Here is a 19018-nt window from a genome sequence, read left to right as displayed (position 1 = left end):
CTCCTCAGGGGGCTCAAATGCAGGACTTCAGCCACCAGATCCTCAGCTTTGTCCATCAAGTCCCACTGCGGTGCCCAGACCCAGTTCCCAGCACAGAAATTCTAGTATTTCCATTTCCAGCCCTGCTTTTGTGTGTTCTTCTTGGGGCAAAATGGTGCTAGGGTAAAATAGGGTGTGGGCTTTGAGACTTTAAAATTAGGCCTGAGGTATAGGCCGAGGGCCCAGGTGCGCTGGAGGAATGCTGAGAGGCCTTATTTGTCAAGGGATATTTTACCTTCCGTCTACGGTAAAATTTCTTCCCCAGAAATCTGTGAGGAAATGGCCATGTCCAATAGGGAATAATGGAAATGTTTTACACTGTTCAATATAGTAGCCACTAGCCACGTGTAGCTGTTGAGCACTTGAAGTATGGCTAGCAAGGAACTGAATTTTCATTTATTTTAATTTAACTTGAATTTTAATAGCCAGGTAACTAGTGGCTACCATATTGGATAGCGCGGGTGAAGATACAAAAATGTGGTATCACCTAGTCTGGTGAGATTCTACGTGTGGTCTGTGGACCTCAGCATTGCCATCACCAGCGAGCTTGTTAGGAATGCAAACTTTCTGGGTCTACCCCAGACCCTACAGAATCAGAAACTCCGAGGATTTGGGTGTACTCTGCCAGGCACTGGTCTAGCCCAACCCCTTCTTTTCCAGGTGAGGAAACTGATCCTCATCCCCTCTCCAAGGGATGATAAACCAGCTAAATTGAAGCCACGTTAACTTTTCTAATGCAGTGTTTTGGGATTGAGGGCTTGGAGCAAATCCAATGGTCGCCACTCTAACCTACTATTTGCTAGGTGTTACAGCTTTCTGCATATACCTGTCACGCCGGCATAGGCATTCTCAGATCTTCAGCAACAGGAGAGGTCAAATGGGAGGCAAGGAGAATGGTTAGGAGGCTGTCAGTCACCGAAAGGACAGCTGATGATGGCCAGAACTGGGCAGTGCCAGTGAAAGTGGAGAGCAAAGGACAGATTCAAGAGCTAGAAGATAGATGTAGAAGGAACAGAGCTTGGGGGTTGATGAAGTTTAAGGGAAGACTTGTACCCGAGGTGGCGCTTTGGGTACTTGAAGTCCAGGCACAGGTGAGATTTGACAAGGGCAGGAGTAAGGGCAAGATGGGGCAGGGCCAGAGGGCAGAGCAAGAGGGCAGCCAGTGTGAAAGGGCTGGCAGATACTGTCACATTGTTTACAATAAGCAGTTTTGCTTTTGTTTTTAAACTAAGCAACAACAAAGGTAATTAAGAGGGAGTAGCTAGGGGAATAGAAGGTGAGTCTAGGCTATGGGTGCCTTAGAGGTTAAAAGAAGGGATGTTTTCTGCCTTTCTTCCCTCCCTTCCTTTTTCCTCCCTCCCTCCCTTCTTTCCTCCCTTCCTTCTTTCCTTCCTTCCTTCCTCCCTCCCCTCCTTCCTTCTTTCCTCCCTCCCTCCCTTCCTTCCTTCCTTCTTCCTCCCTCCCTCCCTTCTTTCCTCCCTTCCTTCCTTCTTTCCTTCCTTCCTCCCTCCCTCCCTTCTTTCCTCCCTTAGTTCCTTCCTTCTTTCCTTCCTTCCTTCCTCCCTTCCTTCCTTCCTTCTTTCCTTCCTTCCTTCCTCCCTTCCTTCCTTCTTCTTCCCTCCCTCCCTTCTTTCCTCCCTTCCTTCCTTCCTTCTTCCTCCCTCCCTCCCTCCCTTCATTCCTTCTCTTTTCTCTTTTATTCTTTCTTTCCTACTTGTTTCCTTCCTCTCCACCACCCCCCCTTTAACTTTTTTAAGATAGCAGAGACCTAAGTTTTTTAGTGTTGATGAGAAGGAGCTAGTAGAAAGGGAGAGCTTGAAGATGCAACAGAGAAAGGGGATAACCCTGAGAATGCTGTCAGGGATTCCACACAGAGCTCCAGGGGAGGAGGAAATTGGAAACAAGAGGAGGGCTCCACCTCCACGGTGACAGGAGGAAAGTGCAAGGACAGAGGCAGACAACCTGATAAGGTATTTTTAGCAGGAAGTTGAAGGAGTTCATGCTCTGTTGAAGGCAAGGTCATCTGCTGAGGGTCAGGGGAGATGGTAGAAGTGGAGATTTGGTAGACATACCAGGCACTCAGTAAATATGACCCAGCGATTCCACTCCTGGGTATATATCTGAAAAAAATGACAACACTACTTCAAAAAGGTACAAGCACCGCAATGTTCAGAGCAGTTTTATTTACAATTGCTAAGGTATGGAAGCAACCTAAGTGTCCATCAACAGATGAATAGATAAAGAAGATGCCGTGGATATGTCCATGTATATATACACACACACACACACACACACATGCACAATGGAATACTACTCAGCCATAAAAATAATGAAATATTGCCATTTGCAGCAACATAGATGGACCTCGAGATTATCATACTAAGTGAAGTAAGTCAGAAAGAGAAAGACAAATACTGTATGATATCAGTTATATGTGGAATCTAAAAAATACAGCAAACTAGTGAATATAACAAACAAGAAGCAGACTCAGATACGGAGAACAAACTAGTGGCTACCAGTGGGGAGAGGGGAGAGGCAGTATAGGGGTAGAGGATTAAAAAAAGGGTTATTATGGGACTAGAGGAAATCATGTGTGTGAAACTTTTGAAAATTGTAAAGCACTATAGAATTTAAACAGTCTTCATTAATAATAATAATAAAAAGATGGTTTCTAGCAGAGCTGCAATCCAAATTCTGGTCTTTTACTCTCTAGGTCAGTACCCTTTGTAGGAAGGTGATGAGGCGCAAGGACAAACACTTGGCGGGAAAGGAGTGTCGTAGAGATGGAAGGATGCAGAAAGAGGAGCGGTGGCATGCAGGAAGGAACAGACAAACCTGGACTGGAGCGAGTCCTGCATCCACCCTTATTAGCCTCACTGGCAAGCATCTTAACCCTTAGGATCCTCAGTTTCTCTGTTTGTAAACTGAGGGTAAACATACCTGCAATTCTGCTGTATTAGAGACAATGGACGTCAAGTCCCTGGTGCATTGAATCCATCTTCAGTGGTAACACAAACTTCCTAGCTTCACAGGGGCTGTTTCTAACCAAGTCTCAAAGCTCCCTACCCCAGTGACTAAAAATGGTTCTAAAATGACATCAAATGGAACAAAGAGCCGGGCGGCTGACTCTTTGTTCTGAGGTTTTGTTCAGAACTTGACAAGCTTTCCTGAGAGCTCCCAAGAAGATGCTAGCCCACGAAAGTTGTCATTGGTCCAGATGCACGGATTCTGTCTCTCCACTTAGCAACAGTATTTGCCTCCTGCTTCAGAAAAGGAAACAAAAAAGTAAGCCTGCAGTTAAATACACCCACAAGGGCAAATCCCCATGAAAGCCTGTCAAAAAAGAGCTGTGGGAAAGATGAGCTATTGCTATACGCCTGGGTGAACTCCAATGAGGAAGCCACAAAGGGGAGGGAGGATGGGCACAGGGGCTTGTCAGTTCCAGCCCCCCAAAGGGTTTCAGCCCTTCCCTCCTCCTGATTCCCACTGCCCCACGACTGCCCTCATTGTCATTGTTCCTGGACTATTTTAACTGCTTCCTAATTCATTCGCCTGTCCTGCCATTTACAAGGGACTCTATACTATCACTGTCAAATTAAACAACTGCCTTTTGGGGGGTGGCTGTTGACCTTTCATTGCAGGAGAAATCTTTCTAAAGCGTGGGTCTGATCTCATCACTCCTCTGCTTAAAAGCTGTCAGTGTACTTTGTCTGTATTATGCTCGAGGTTAGTAGTTTCCCCTGGGCACTGGTCACTTGCCTGCCTGGCTGTCTGCCGCATCACACTTTTGGAGGGAGGGCAGGGGCTGGGTCCCGGGCACGCAGGGGCCCCTACCACCTTATCAGAGCCATTGGATGCATCACTTTCTCTCAGTCACATTAATCTTCATTCAATTCCTCAAGAGCTTTCCCTCACTGCTGAGTCTTCTCACATCTTGTTTTCTTTGCTAGGACGTTAACCCTTTGACACCTCCCCTAGCAGATGCCTCATCCTTATTTTGCACATTCTCCCCCCCCCCCCCCGCCAGAAAGTCTTCTCTGAACTCCCAGATGAGGCTAGCACCCCAGCCTCCTTCCCACGTGTTGTCTAATGAGCCCCACAACCTGGACTGATGCCCCCAGTAACCTTTCACCATCCATAGACACATTACATTATAAATAAATAGCATTTGAAAAAAAATAAACTCTTTACTATGTTGACTTCGAAATGTAAATTCCAAAGCAAAACATGAAAACCCAAATTATAGAGGTAATAGTTTGTCTTAAAACTTTGAAGCACACCTTATGCTGGATTTTGTTTTAATTCAGCATTATCAGATGATTGATACGTTTAGCAACTTTTATTTTTCCTCTGACTGAATTTTATGATGAATGATACTAATGTTCTTAGTATTTCTTAAATAGTGTAGGTTTACGTTAGTTTCATTTTGGGAAAAGAAAATCCATTTTATTAATTGTGTTATTGTGTTATTAATTGTGCTATTATAAAATCCATTTGTATTAATTGTGTGGAAAGAAGACTTACAATCAGCAAACTTGAAACCTTTTGTTTTCTTTGTTAGGTAGTTACACATCATTTTTATAATGAAAAAGATAAATTATAATACCTTCCCCTAAAAGAAAAGAAAGTTGCCCAATATTGGAGGATAACCACGTTGGTTTCAGACTTCTGATACCAACAGTACAAAAATATCATTAGACCTCTGAGAAATTTTGGACAATGAAAATTAAGCAAGAAAACTGTTAATTTTTTGAAGAGGTTCATTTATATGGCTCAAAATTCAAAAGGTACCAGAGTAAACAGTGAAAAATGTCCCTCCCACGCCTGTCTCTCAGCAGTGAAGTCTAAAGTCCTCTCTTTGAAGCTCACATTGCACTGGTTTTGTATGGATTCTTGCAGAGATATTTTATCCACAAATAGTCCTCTATGTTATTTCCCCAACCCTTGTTTGCACACTAATAATCATACTATTTCGATTTTTTTTAACCTAGCAAAATATCTTGCAGATTGTTCCCTAACAGTGCAATAAAAGTTTTTCTCACTCTTTTTTATGTCTACACAGTATTGCATTGTGTGTATGTACCATAAATCACCCATGCCCTCTCCAAGTCTGGACACTTGGGTTATTTCCAATATTTTGCAACCATAAACAACACCAAACACAGAACAATCTCATTCAGCCTACCTTTCACCCAGGTACGCGTATATCTAAAAAATAAGTGGCTAGCAGTGAATTACGAGGCCAGAGGTGACTTTAATAGATATTGTCAAATTATCCTTCAAAGAAGTTGAATCAATTTACCTCCCCTTTAGCAAGGTGGGAAAAATATGATAAATCAATTTTCACTTGGCCTTTAAAGTTGAACTGCATCATTTTATTCCACTTGAATTCTATACAAGCACAATTTAGTTTGTTTGCTAACGTGTTACTGATTGTTAAATGTGTCCTACTTAAATGTTCACCTCCCACGCACTACCCCCAGGAGATACATCAGTTGCACCAAATTTGTTTTGCCCCTCTCACTCTTTCCTTTGTTTATCTAATATTTGATACCAGACGATACGATGCTGGCAGCCGGGTTACAAGCCCACTTACCGTTTGCTGAAGTGTAGCATCTTGACTCTCCACCAGGTGGAGCAGTTTCACCTTAGGGAGCGCATTGAGTAGGGCCGCTGAATTTGGGGTGGTCAATATTCCTGGTGATATGGAGGTGGAGTGAAGTAGAGTGGAATGCAGTTGGAGTTGAATTTAAGGTTTCAAACGAGGATGTGGCACATCTAGGCCTCAGATGTATTAGTGATCCAGGTGAAGTTTAGTATCTCTGGTCTGAACCACCTGTAGAAACAAGTCAAGTCCTACCATTCGGGGTTGCTTTGTGTTCCCCATCCCTGCCTCCTTCCACATTCATACATTGAAGTTCCAACCCCCAGCACCTCAGAATGTGACCTTATTTGGGGAGAGGGTCTCTACAGAGGCAGTCAAACTAAAATGAGGTCGCTGAGGTGGGCCCTAATCCAATATGACTGGTGTCTTTATAAGAAAGGAAATTTTGGACACTGACACACAGAGAGGGAAGAGGATGTGAAGAGACAGGGAGAAGACAGGCATGCAGGTCGAAGAGAAAGGCCTGGGACAGACAGATCCTTCCCTTGCAGCCTTCAGAAGGAACCAGCCCACCGACGCCTTGATCTGGGGCTTCTAGCCTCCAGAACTATGGACGATACATTTCTGTTGTTTAAGCCCACCAGCCTGTGGTGCTTTGTCATGGCAGCCTGAGCAAACCAATATACCTACCCACTCACATTCTGGGAGAATTTAAGTAAGCTGGGTTTAAGCATTTACTAGGCTAGAGAAACATTTCCTCCACAGAAAGTGATAGCTAATAACAGAAACTGGGTTATAGTTTAGAGATATTTATTATAAGCGAATAAACGAAGTACCCTTAAGCCATTCAGAAACCGTCTCACATAGAAACAAGTGGTACGCTGATAACAAATGACTCTAAACTGCTTGACACGCACAAAAGGGAGCTTTTAAAGGCTTCAGCCGATTCCACTCTACCGCATTTTAATTGGGCGCTGTGATGGATGTGAAAAGAGTAAGCTGTTTTGCTCAGGCACAAAGGAAGGAGATGGCGTATCTACTGGTATGTGTGACGAGATAAACAAGTATACATAAAAATGAAAGTGCGTGAGAGGATGAGTTTGTGTCTGGGTGTAGTCATGTGAAAACGTGTGTATGTTAGAAAGAAAAAGGTATGAGAAGAGTTGGATTTGCAAGAAACAGAAATATGGGTGTAAGCAGAATGTATGTACCAAGGGGGAGAAATGTTTGCGTGACAAGGTGTGTGTGTGAGTGTGTGTGTGTGTGAGAGAGAGAGAGAGACATTCGGTGTTTCTGTCGGTGGAGAGAAACATGTGTGAGAAGGAAACGTGTATGTATGTGAAGAAGAGTCACATGTATGTTTGAAGTGTGTGTGCATTTAAGGAGGCAGATATGTGTGTAAGGAATACGTGTGCGCAGCACATGCCTAGACGTGTAAGGGGGGGACATATGTGTGAGGATGTGTGTGTGAGGAGAGAAGAATGTGTGTGTGTAAGCGTGTGAGGAGAAGTACATGCGTGTGATTCTTTAGGATAATGCTGGTCAAAGAAACAAATGTGCCCAGAAGCCGTGTCTAATTGCCTTCCTGACCCCATGGCCCCTGCGAACCCTGCTTACTGAATGAACTTAGAGATTGACAGCTCCTTTGTAGGTCTGAGGTTGGCCACCACAGTTTTTAGTTCAGTCCCATATTTATCAACAACATTTTAAACTAGCTTGATTCCCCTCATTTAAGAAAATATCTTGAAATTACTTTTTCAAGTTTTGGTTCAAGTTCAGTAAAGACATAAAATGAGTGGGTCAGGTTCAGTTCAGGAAGAAAAAAGCTAATCATTCGTATTTGTGTGCCGGTATTTAAATCAATGAACTAGGAGCAGAGAGATGATTCATCAAGCAGGAAAATACTATACAACTTTTTCACTGAATTTCATTTCTTGTCTTATTAATTCTTAATTGATAGGAGTCTGTGCATTTCTAAAATTTATTATAGATTAAAAAATGGGATTAAATGGTTTCCCCAAAGTCACTGTATCAATTAGCTAAGGCATGGGACAGTTTCCTAAGAATGTTTCCCTAGCAGGAACCACATATTCACTTTGATTCGTCTGGTGAATCAAATTGTATTTTTGCCTTTATTAAAAGTGACTTCCTTTTTAATGTTGGGTTTCAAGGAAAGGAATTAATTTTTGGAATGTCTTTCATATAACGGGGGTTAGGCAGACTAACTATGGCCCGTGGGCCAAATCTGTTCAGCTATCTAGTTTTTTTTTTTTTTGGGGGGGGGGCAGTATCCTTTTTTATGGCCCATGAGGTAAGAATGGTTTTCATATTTTTAAAAATATTTATACTTTAATATAAATGGTTATACATTTATACTTTAAATGGTTATACAAGTACTTTTATAATCGAATAGTGTGGTTTTGCCTCTTGGCTGGCAAAGCCTAAAATATTTCTTTTAAACCTTTAAGAAAAAGTTTGCTGACCCTGTTCTGTAGGATTTTATTTGCTTGATAAAGTGTAAGCTGTCAAAATGTAAGGGAAAAAAAAGTAAGTACCGTGATTATTGGTTTAGCAATTGCAGTAACTAATCGAAACCATAGAACCAACGTATTGGTAAATGTGAATTCAACACAGCTATTCTGTACATGTGTTTACTGGAGTGGTTGAAAAACTGTTTATTCCCTAGAAACACAAATGCAGTCAAGAATGTTCACTGCGGTCTTGTTTCTAATCATGAAAAACAGATCAACTCAAAGGTCCATCAACAGAAGGATGTCTGTACAAGTTGTGCCATTCATACAATGGAATACTATTTAGCAGTTAAAATGAATAACCTAGGGCTATATGTATGATGAGATGGCTCTCACAAACATCATATTGAGCAAAACAACATAAAACAAATGACTGGGTTACAGAACAAAACACAGAATATGATAACACACAGAAAGTGGTAAAATTGGAAAACATGCTATAGTTCAACTCAGGCATATGTAGTAACATGAACACATGCATATGTAGTAATAGTATGAAAACATTGATGGGATGTTTTAGGAAAGTACTGGGGGTTGGGAAGGCGGTGGTGGGGGAAGAATTGGGATCAGGGAGGGCTGTCTGGGGGCTTTAAGTGTATGGTGATATTTATTTCTTACGTGAATATCCGAAGTAAGTATGGCAAGAGGGTAGGATTGGTTGGTTCTTGGGCACACAGAGAGGGGCTCGTGACGTTACTGTCTCTTCTGTGCGTTTCAAATATTTCATTATAAGAAAAGGAAAATGATGGTACTGCCAATCAGAGTACAGGAAATCTACGGAGATTGATTCAGGCAACATTTTTACCCAGGACCTGTTGTGTGGTGGCACTTGCTGGGGGCCAGGCCCTCATTCCCTCATTTAACCGCCCAGCTCACTCAACTGTGACTGTCTCCCCCATCCTCAAGGACACTGTCAGACTGGCCCAAGGCCACAATGCGAGTCATGGGGGTGAGTGGCAGTGAGGGTGCCGGGCTGGTCGCCCGATTCCAGCTCTGCGCCTCGCAGGTTCCTGAAATCACAGGGGCTCCTCTCTTGCTTAAAAAAAAAGTACTCCTGCCCTGTGCTTACTGCTCGCTCGGTCTAGCTCTGCACCAGCCTCCTGCGAGGTCTGCAAAGATTTATCGGAGATTCTTTGGTTCGTTCCGTTCCTCACGGATTCTTCCCGACACCGGGGCCAGGGGGAGTTGGCTGGGTTCCCCCCGAAGGTGCCCACCGTTCCAGAATCTTTCTCCTCTGTTGGCCTCAGACAGGCTCCCTGGTGGGCCACTGGCCGACCCCGGCTGCTGGGGACCCGGGTGCCCCTATCCCCCCTTGCTTGAGCCGGTCTCTGGGGGCCGGAGAAGGGCGCCCCGCCGACGTGGCCCTCCACAGGGCTCAGCCCGTGCGTCCAGGGGTGGGCGTTCCGGGGCCCTTGGCGTGGAGCCTGTGGGAAGCCTCGGCTGCGCTCCTGCTGCCTCGCAGACCTGCCTTGTCCCCTCTGGGCGTCTGCGTCCCAAGCGACAAAATGACCTCTGTTCTCCGAGGGTTCTTCCAACGTCTGCCCAGACTCCCTCCCCCGCTGAGTCTCCGTTGGCTGGAGGGGCTCCCCGCGTGGCCCTGCGGGAAGGTGGGGAGGTGTGCCGGGGGGCGGGACGGGCAAGCTGGGGGAGGAATCCCTCGGGGAGATCAGAGAAGAGAGCGACGTTTCCCGAGAGCAGGCGGCGCCCCGAGCCCGGTGCCGCGCCCTTCGGGTGAGGAGGTCGGACTTTGGCGAGGGGGGCGCAGGGGCAGGGCGAGGGGACCGGGCACGCGGCGCGAAAACCCAGGCCGGCGGGCGGGCGCGGGGCTCGGCTCCGGCCCTCGAGCCTCCTCCCCTCGCCCGACGCCGCCCGGTCCGGCCCCGGCGCCGCCCTCGCCGCGACCCTTTCCCAGCGGGGTCCCGGGTCGGCCGAGCCCACCGCCGGCCCTTCTCCGCGGTCGGCCGGAAGACCCGGAGAAGCGGACTCCAGGGGGCGGCCGGGGTCAGGGGTCAGTCCCGGGCGCGGGCCGCGCTCCGCGCTCCGCAGATCCGGGCTTTGCCGCGCGCCCCCCGGCCGGCCGAGCCCGGGCGCTGGGGGAGTGAGCGCGCAGGCGGCTGGGCCGGCCCTCCGACGGCGGCGGGCGCACCGGAGCGGGGCCGCGGCGGCGCGAGGACAAAGGGCCGAGGTAGGAGCGGCCGCCGGGCGCGCCGGGGGAACGTCTCGCAGCGCAGCGCGCGGGGAAGCGCGGCCCGGGGAGCGCGCGGGCTGACGTGGGTACCTTTGAGGTCGGGACCCGCCGGGAGGCTACGGAAGTGTCGGGGTTCAGCCTCGAGGGCGCCTGGGGGTGTGGGTGCCGCTGCCTCGTGTGCGTGCGCGCGTGGGAGTGTGTGTGTGTGTGTGTGAGTGTGAAAGAGAGAGAAAAAGAGGGGCCGGCAGAGTTGGACTTAGATGGACTTGGAACGCGCGCTGAGCGCTTGGCACATGGTGAGCGCTCCGTAGGTGAGAGCTAATAAAAATGACAATGATGGTAATAATCACTGTTCTGAGGGTGTGCACGCGTGCGTGCATGCGTGTCCATGTCTGTGTGTTTAGAGAAGCTGGAGCCGGCGGTGGCGGCCCCAACTCCCCGGCACTTGGAACACGGGAGAAAATGGGGCTTCTTTCCAGAACCGCCCTGGGACTGTCTCTGAGGGGCTCCGACCCTTGGGAAGGCTGGTTCGGGGGAGGAGGAGGCTTAGTAGCTGGATCCCAGTTTTGGGTCTTGGGAACAAAGGCTGCTTCCCTGAAGTCCAAGAAGGTGTGTGTGTGTGTGTGTGTGTGTGTGGCCGCCAGGGCGCCAGGCGGGGTGGAGGCGATGATGGCCATTCATGGAGAAGGCTGTTGGGCCATTTTGCTGTCAAGCCTCTTTTGATCCCTGGTCATGAAGACCAGCAAAAAAAAAAAAAAGAGGAACTACTTAATTTGTATACTGAAGCTTTTCTTTAAGAAACTTTTATTATAGAGTTGTGTTACTCAGGACTTGGAAGATTTTTTTAGTATCTCTTTTAAACAATGTGTGCATTTTAACTTGATAAAAACTTCTATTCCTAGCGAGAGCATTTTAATTTCTCCGATTAGCACTGCGTGTTAGACATGGGGAAAGGTGGAGGTCTGGGACGGTTCTGAGCTTCATCTTACCTAAAGCGTTGTTTTAATGTCACCTGGTTTGCAGCACTTTGTAGGAAAACATTACTGGAAGTTTTAAAGGCCAATTAGACTCCTACCCCTGTCTTAGAATGTCTTAAATCTCTGGGCAGATTTGCAGAATTCCTTATATGCAATCCATTGCTTCGAGAGTACTGTTTTTGGGTTTGCTCAGGAAAGTTTGTTTCTAGGAAACAAAAATCAGATTAAAAATGTGAAACAATTAAATGAAACACAGGTGAGGAGATGTTTCTACAAGTCTTTTCATACTGAAATCTGGTTCATTTAAAGTTTGCATTGTGATCTGTGACTTTTCCATCCCCACAGCAGTGGATGAGGTGGTCTGCTGTTCATTCTGGAGCAATTTTTTTTTTTTTTAACTTAAGTATAGTTGATGTACAATATTATATAAGTTACAGGTGTACAATGTGGTGATTCATAATTTCTAAAGGTTATACTCCATTTATAGTTATTATAAAATATGGGGTATATTCCCTGAGTTGTACAATATATCCTTGTAGCTTATTTTATACCTAATAGTTTGTATCTCTTAATCCCCTACCCCTATTGTGCCCCTCCCCCCACGACTCTCCCCACTGGTAACCACTAGTTTGTTCTCTGTATCTGTGAGTCTGCTTCTTGTTTGTTATGTTCACTAGTTTGTTGTATTTTTTTAGAGTCCACATATAAGTGATATCATACAGTATTTGTCTTTCTCTGTCTGACTTATTTCACTTAGCATAATACCCTCCAAGTCCATCCATGTTACTGCAAATGGCAAAATTTCATTCTTTTTTATGGGTGATTAGTACTCCATTGTGTGTGTGTGTGTGTGTGTGTGTATACCACATCTTCTTTATCTGTTCATCTGTTGATGGACACTTAGGTTGCTTCCGTGTCTTGGCTATTGTAAATAATGCTGCTGTGAACATTGGGTGCATGTATCTTTTAAAATTAGTGTTTTTTGGAACAAGTATTCTTCAAAGAATAAGAAGTAAGTTCAGGTTGAAGTTGAAATTCCATCCTAGCCTTTCTTGTTATTGATTAACAAATGGCTTATTTGTGGTTTAAGATGTTTTTAATCAGTGAAAATAGCCACTTGCACCAATACATGTAATCTTTTAGTGGGTGGGTAATTTGAAGCTACACTTTCATATCTGTATTTTTGTCTTGTCATTTTTAATAGGAGAGTTTATAATGTAGAGCCTGTCTGAAGGTTTCTATGCTTAGTATAAAGTTGGTTCATTTAGTAAGCAAGTGCCTGAACTCCTATGGCATTACACATGTTCATTCTACTACTACCATTTTACTTGACATCAGAAACCCCCATTTTAAGAAAATCGTGTCTAGTTTGTGGATTCAACATTTGAATTATTTAGTGATTCCAGAGTGTTCAGAGGCAATCTCAAAGTAGAGCTGATAAAAGGTTCATTCATTCATAATGAAAAGAAGATCGACTATAACTTAAAGAGAGAGGCAGACCCCCTGCACCCTGTGCCATGCCCAAGCACAGTCCTCATAAATGAGCGGGACCAGGACATTTAAACAAAGGCTGTGATATGGACGCTTCATGCATTAAGTGGGTAAAGGGAGCTTGCTTTTAATAATCCACATTTCACTGTCCAGCATGCTTCAGTGGTTCTGTTCTGTTTCCCCTAGGAAGCCTGTAGGGCTTTTGTAGGAGTAACTGACCATTGGGGCTGGCTGAGGGCAGCTCGTGGAGCCCTGATCTGGCCATGCCAGAGGGTCCATAGCCCCGTAATCCCTTCAAAAGATTCCAGTTAATCTCTGCAGTTTGTACACTGCTTAATGGGCACGCTTGTCTTTTTGGTTCAGTTTCTGAATATACAGATAAATTATAGTACTTTAAAGCTAATTGCCCTTAAAAACAAAAACAACAGAATGAGGAAGACTGTTGTAGAAGTCGTATCTGTGACATAAAATTTAAAAACCTGCAGATGAGTTAAAAAAAAAAAAAGGAAAACTGGAAATCTATGATCCAGATATAATTACTGTTAATACTTTGGCATGTTTTTTCTGGTCTTAAAATTAAGTTCTATATGCTTCTAAACATTGGCCAAAATTATATATATATAAAATATATGTCATTTTGTATCTTTTAAATATAAAAGTTGTATTATGAATATACTTATTATTTCATTGATTTTTTTTTTTTGAAGGCAGAAAGATAACTTTTATTTTGGCATTAATCACATCAATTTGTTTACATTTATGACACGTTACATATATTATTATTCAAACAACTAACAAAGTCATCAATCTGGCTTTTATTTTCAAGCTCCTATTTGTTCAAAAGACACCTGTGACTTGAAGATTCTTTTAAAATGAATATTCTCTTCACCGAAATAAAAAGTTGACATTTAACAAGTATCACATTTTACACCTGTAAGTTTTTAAAGTACTGCAGAACTGTACAACTACATACAACATGTATATGGTTTGCTGTCTTCCTAGATATGAACTACTGTAAAATGACATAAAATTCAAATTATTTACCTTCTCCACACTTAACTTGTAAGTCTGTCCAATAGCAGTTATTGAGTATCCAGTAATTAGAGGAGAAAGTAAAGGGAGGACATGAAGATGCTCTTCCCCGTAGGAACTCACTTGTTATAAAGCTAACATACACCCATAAAGTAACAAAGCAACACTGGGTCGTGTTACCTGGTAACAGAAGTAGATGTTCAGGTAACTATCACTTTATGGAATAGATGTATCCTAAGTTAACAGCAACATCTTATTTGTTAAGTCCAAATCCTCAATTAATTAAAATTTTATACTATATCAGCAATCTATTTCCACAATAAATTAGTTTTGGTTGAAAGAGGTTAAAATGTAAGTTTCTTCTATTGCGTGCTTGAGAGAACAGTTCCCAATGAAGAATAAATAAGGCGGGAGGGGAATAAATAAGGGAACAATGGCAACAATAAGCCGATCAATACAGCAGACACTATTAGAGGATTTTCAAACCTCCTTGCCCAATAACCCTAAATTTAAAAGCAGCAGCAACTGAACAGGTAAAAAGAAAAAAACCAAAGGAGTAGGACAGGGAATTCACGTGATGCATGTCTTCTCTGAGAAGTCCTAGCAGCAGCGTGTAAAAGCAACCTCCATGTTAGCACAGTGAAGCTCAAGCAGCAGCTCCATCCTGGACGCTGCAACAAGATTCCTAGGAACCTGAATAAAATCCTCCACAAATTCCCAAAAACCTCTAGCCCTTTTTACAGCATCATCACTCTCTCCGTAGACTTTAAATGTTCCAGTATCTTCATCTAGCTCAGTAGCTGTAACTCCTGGAACCTTTCTAGCTTGCTGTATGTTAACTGCCATGTGTTCCTATTGCCAGGCCCATCAAATCTTCTCTCACAACAAATTCCTCATGAAAAGCTGCTGCAAGTTGTTTTGTGCATTCTAAATGCTTAGTGGCCTCTGCATGTCTGGACATAAGCATCAACTTCGTACGAATACTTCGCAAATGCATGTCATTCAAAATATTTACCCTCTTCACAGTTGCTTCACTGGCAGACAGTATCATTAGCTGTGTGGTTTCTGGATGGTAAAAAATTCTACCTGCTCCTACTGCTTTCTTAAAATCTTTATGTGCATTTTCACTAGCACACGCCTCTCTCAAATCCTCAGGAACATTCACTGTGCATTTAAAGAAGGTATTTTTTTTGACAGTTTTATTTTGATTGACAGGCCGAAGTCATTCAAATGGGACCATTTCATTGTAAGTGGCATCACAAGCAGCACATTCAATGACATAAAATTCTCCTTTCATCATTCGAACTTTAGCCAACCACCATCTGCATGGTTCTTGATCATTTGCTCTTGAATACACCTCTACTTCATCTCCTTCACTAATTTCATTTTTTATATCAGGTGGTGGTGGTAATCTAACTTCATTAAATGGAACCTGGCGTTCCGGTTGCCAGTTGTTCTCAAAAACAACTGTGAGGGAGTCTTCATGAACATCTTTGATAAATCCCTTGTCGAAAGCCCCGTTGGAGCCGAGAATCTCCACCGTCACCTCCGCCATGTTGGAACCGCAAAGCGATATTGTCATTTTAAATTACAATTTTGTATTCTCTTGTGTGGATAAACTATAATTTAACTATTACCCTAGCAAACTCTTGGGCTTTTCCTTTTATTTGTGCTTTTGATGTTCTTTCCACTTTGATAAAACATCACTGATTGATGGTAATACACATTTCTGAAAGTTGACCACCTTTAGAAAACGGCACAAAAAGTTTTACTTCAAGGATATACAGTGGGAAAAGATGCAGCCTTGCCTTAGTCCTCTCAGTCTCTTAGCCCCTTCTTCATCATCTTTTATGCCATTTATTTGTCTCTGTAACACAATAATTTGCATTTTCTTTACACCACCAAATTATGGGCTTCTTGAGGATAGCAATTTGTGCCTTAATTTTGTTTGACTCCCTCTAGTGGCCAGCCAAGACTTGGCATGTCACAGATATTCAAAATATTCCTTTGGTGGAGGGGGAGTATATTTCAGGGGCTGTGTGGGAACCCAGGTCCTCTCAGAGATGTGCAATGACAAATCTTGATCCAACTGACTCCCATTACCCTTTTATAGTGGAAAACTTCAAACGTCTACAAAACTGGAAAGATCATATACTGAGCTGCTGTGTGATCTCATCCAATTCAACAATTGTGAACACTTTATCAATTTTGCCTCTTCTTCCTCCTCCCTCCCCACACTGCAACCCTCCTGGATTACCCTGAAGTAAATCCAAGACATTACAGCATTTCATACCCTTGGATTTTTGATGATGAGTTTACCTCCGAATCCACCGAAAAGGGCATGTTTTCAGGAAGCTGGGCTTGCTGGGAAGCTGTGTAACAGACATGCCAGTGACCTGCCTGCCTTGTTCTGCTTTGACCTTGAGCAGGTTGGCTCTCTGGCTCACCTATCTATCACCTGAGGAGCTTGGCCTAGGTAATCCATGAGCTTCCTTCCAACTTTTACTTTGTTCAAGCTCAGGTCTGCCTTTTAGTCTAATGTGGTAGTTCTCAAATTGTAGTTGCTGGACCAGCAGCTTTGGCATCACCAGGGAACTTGCACAAAATGCAGATTCTCAGGCCCCATACCCAGCCCTACTCAGAAGCTCTGGGAAGGGGGAGATTTGCCAATAATTTGTGGTTTCATAAGCCCTCCAGGTGATTCTGATGAACAGCCAAGCTTGAGAACCACTAATCTGTGAAAGTAGGCAAGAGGTCTATAAGCTCTTTAAAAAAAACAAACAAACGGGGGACTTCCCTGGTGGTCCAGTGGTAAAGAATCTGCCTTACAATTCAGGGGACAAGGGTTCGATCCCTGGTCAGGGAACTAAGATCCTATGTGTGGCAGGGCAACTCAGCCTGCATGCCACAACTACTGAGCTCACACGCTGCAAACTGTAGAGCCCATGCGCCCTGGAGCCTGTGCGCCACAACTAGAGAGAGAAAACACACACGCCACAGCTAGAGAGAAGCCCTCACGCTGTAACGAAGATCCCGCGTGCCGCAACTAAGACCCGACACAGCCAAAAAATAAATAAATTAAAAAAAAAAAAAAGAAGGAAACCCTACTGGAAATTGTGCGTTTACCCATCATCGAGTTCGGTAAGTCAGTACAATGTCAGCTTCTTCCCTTTGTGCAGAATGAGACCAGTGGTGGAGTGACTCTGAGATCTTTTGTTGATCAGGAACTCTGACTGATAGTTACAGTTCTTGACTCAAAAAGATTTGGGAAAGAAATGATTAGATAAAATGTTTCTGAACTGAAGTATAGGTAGGCAATTTTCATTAAAAAAAAAAAAAGGTCGAGAACCACTTCATGGGACACACCACATTTGTAATTACATATTTATTTGTTTGATGTCTTATCTCCCCCATGGCACACGGTAAGTGCTGTGAAGGGTCAAGTCTGCTTTGCTCACCGTCCTGCCCCGGCACCCAGGACAATGGCTGGTCCATAGTATGTGTTTAGTAAATATTTGAGGAACGAATGAGCTTTGTTCTTTAGGGAACTTACAGAACTCTGGACAGAGCCAAGCCTAATAATACTGGTAGAAACAATTAGAGAACAGTTAAGGGTTCTATTTTGAGGTCTTGACTACAGTGTAGGAGAATTTGAGCCAAAAGTTCAGTTAGTTTTATATTTGTCACATAAAAGTATCTATTATGTGCTTAGTAATATCTTGGCCTCTGGGGAGAAGTATGGAAGGCAATACAAGAAAAGAGTAAAACAAGGAGCTTGTGCTAATACGACTATTTCATTGGTTGGTAACTACCTTGCATTCCAGTGCTTTCAGGCACAAGAGTTAGCCAAATAATAATAATTATTAGAGCCACCACAATCCTTGGGCATCTACCATGTAAAAAGTATTTTATGAGAATCGCCTAAATATCTGTTCCCTGACATGAGCTTATTGGTAAGTTTTGAAATTTTGTATTTTAACAAAATAAAAACTCATTGATACCTTCATTTGTAAAAATTAAAAACGAGGTTAGAAATTTGTTTCCAAAATTTAAAAATCTGCAGACATCATGGTCTGTAAAGGTAACACGAGTTTTAGCATCATTTATTTAATACATACCTATTTATTGAGTATGTACCATGTGCCAAGTATTTGTCTAAGTGCTGGAGATACAGCAGTGAACAAACCAGGCAATTCCTGCCCTCCTGGAACTTACATTCTAGTGGTAAGATTGGCAGTGAACCTCTGTGCTGTAAGTGATTTTCATTTTCATAGAAAATATGGTAAAGATTCTATTATCTAAGATCACAATCTGGCCATATATAAGCTGTAATATATTGTAATCCATGGAGACCAAGCAGACAGGTGTGGGCATTCCTGCCAACCCCTCTGAGCTGTGAGATGCCCACTCTTTCCTCATGATACCTTTCCTACCCTATGTGACCCATGCATTGGAGGTGGGGAGTGCCAGGGTCGATCCATTACCAAGGCTTAAAGTATTTATGATTTTTAAAGTAAGAGATACATAATAAGAAAGATCCAATATTGCCTTCTTGCACTGCCCTGTATTAGCTTGGGCTGTCATAACAAAATACCATAGACCAAGCAGCTTAAGCAGCAGAAATTTATTTCTCACGATTCTGGAGGCTAGAAATTCAAGATCAAGGTTCTGGTTGATTTGGTTTCTGGTGAAAAGCTCTATTCCTGGCTTGCAGGTGGCCACATTCTTGCTGTGTCCTCACCTGGCCATTCCTCACCTTCTCCCACAGGAGCATGGAGAGAGGGGTGGGGGGAGAGAGAGAGAGAGAGAGAGAGAGAGAGAGAGAGAGAGAGATGGAGCCCTCTGCTGTCTCATCTAATAAGGACACTAACTCTGTTGATCAGGGCCCCACCCTTATGACCTCACTTAATCTTAATTACCTCCTTTTAGACTCTGTCTTCAAATTCAACACACTGGGAGTTAGGGCTTCAACATATGAATTTTGGGGGGACACAAGTCTTCGGTCTATGGCACACTCCAAAGATTGCCCCCTTAGGTGAGCATGCTCAGTTTTGGAGCCTGCAGTTTTAGGGTTGGTTTGCAAGCGCACACAGGGGCTCCTAGCACTGGTTTGGGGGGTTTAGAGGAGGAGCGAGACTCTTCTTCTGAAGTGTGT

The 19018-nt window shown here is 43.8% G+C and overlaps 1 protein-coding gene across 8 annotated transcripts in view; it reads left to right on the top strand.

Moving 5' to 3' along the window:
- GREB1 (growth regulating estrogen receptor binding 1) overlaps positions 1-19018 on the top strand; it is a 144678-nt gene that overhangs the window by 3329 nt on the left and 122331 nt on the right. Inside the window, exon 1 of one of the 8 annotated variants that reach the window (XM_059942202.1) lies at positions 9874-9914. The exons of 6 other annotated variants lie outside the window; for them this stretch is intronic. The gene's annotated coding sequence lies outside the window, so the exon portion shown is untranslated. Of the gene's footprint in view, positions 1-9873; positions 9915-10335; positions 10361-19018 lie in introns of those variants that run through there. One more of the 8 variants, XM_059942201.1, reaches the window with a different exon arrangement.

The sequence above is a fragment of the Balaenoptera ricei genome, chromosome 13 (assembly GCF_028023285.1).
Source record: "Balaenoptera ricei isolate mBalRic1 chromosome 13, mBalRic1.hap2, whole genome shotgun sequence".
In the NCBI taxonomy this organism is placed as follows: domain Eukaryota; kingdom Metazoa; phylum Chordata; class Mammalia; order Artiodactyla; family Balaenopteridae; genus Balaenoptera; species Balaenoptera ricei.
The sequence above is the reverse complement of the archived record's forward strand: the minus strand, read 5'-3'. Positions and strand labels throughout refer to the sequence as shown.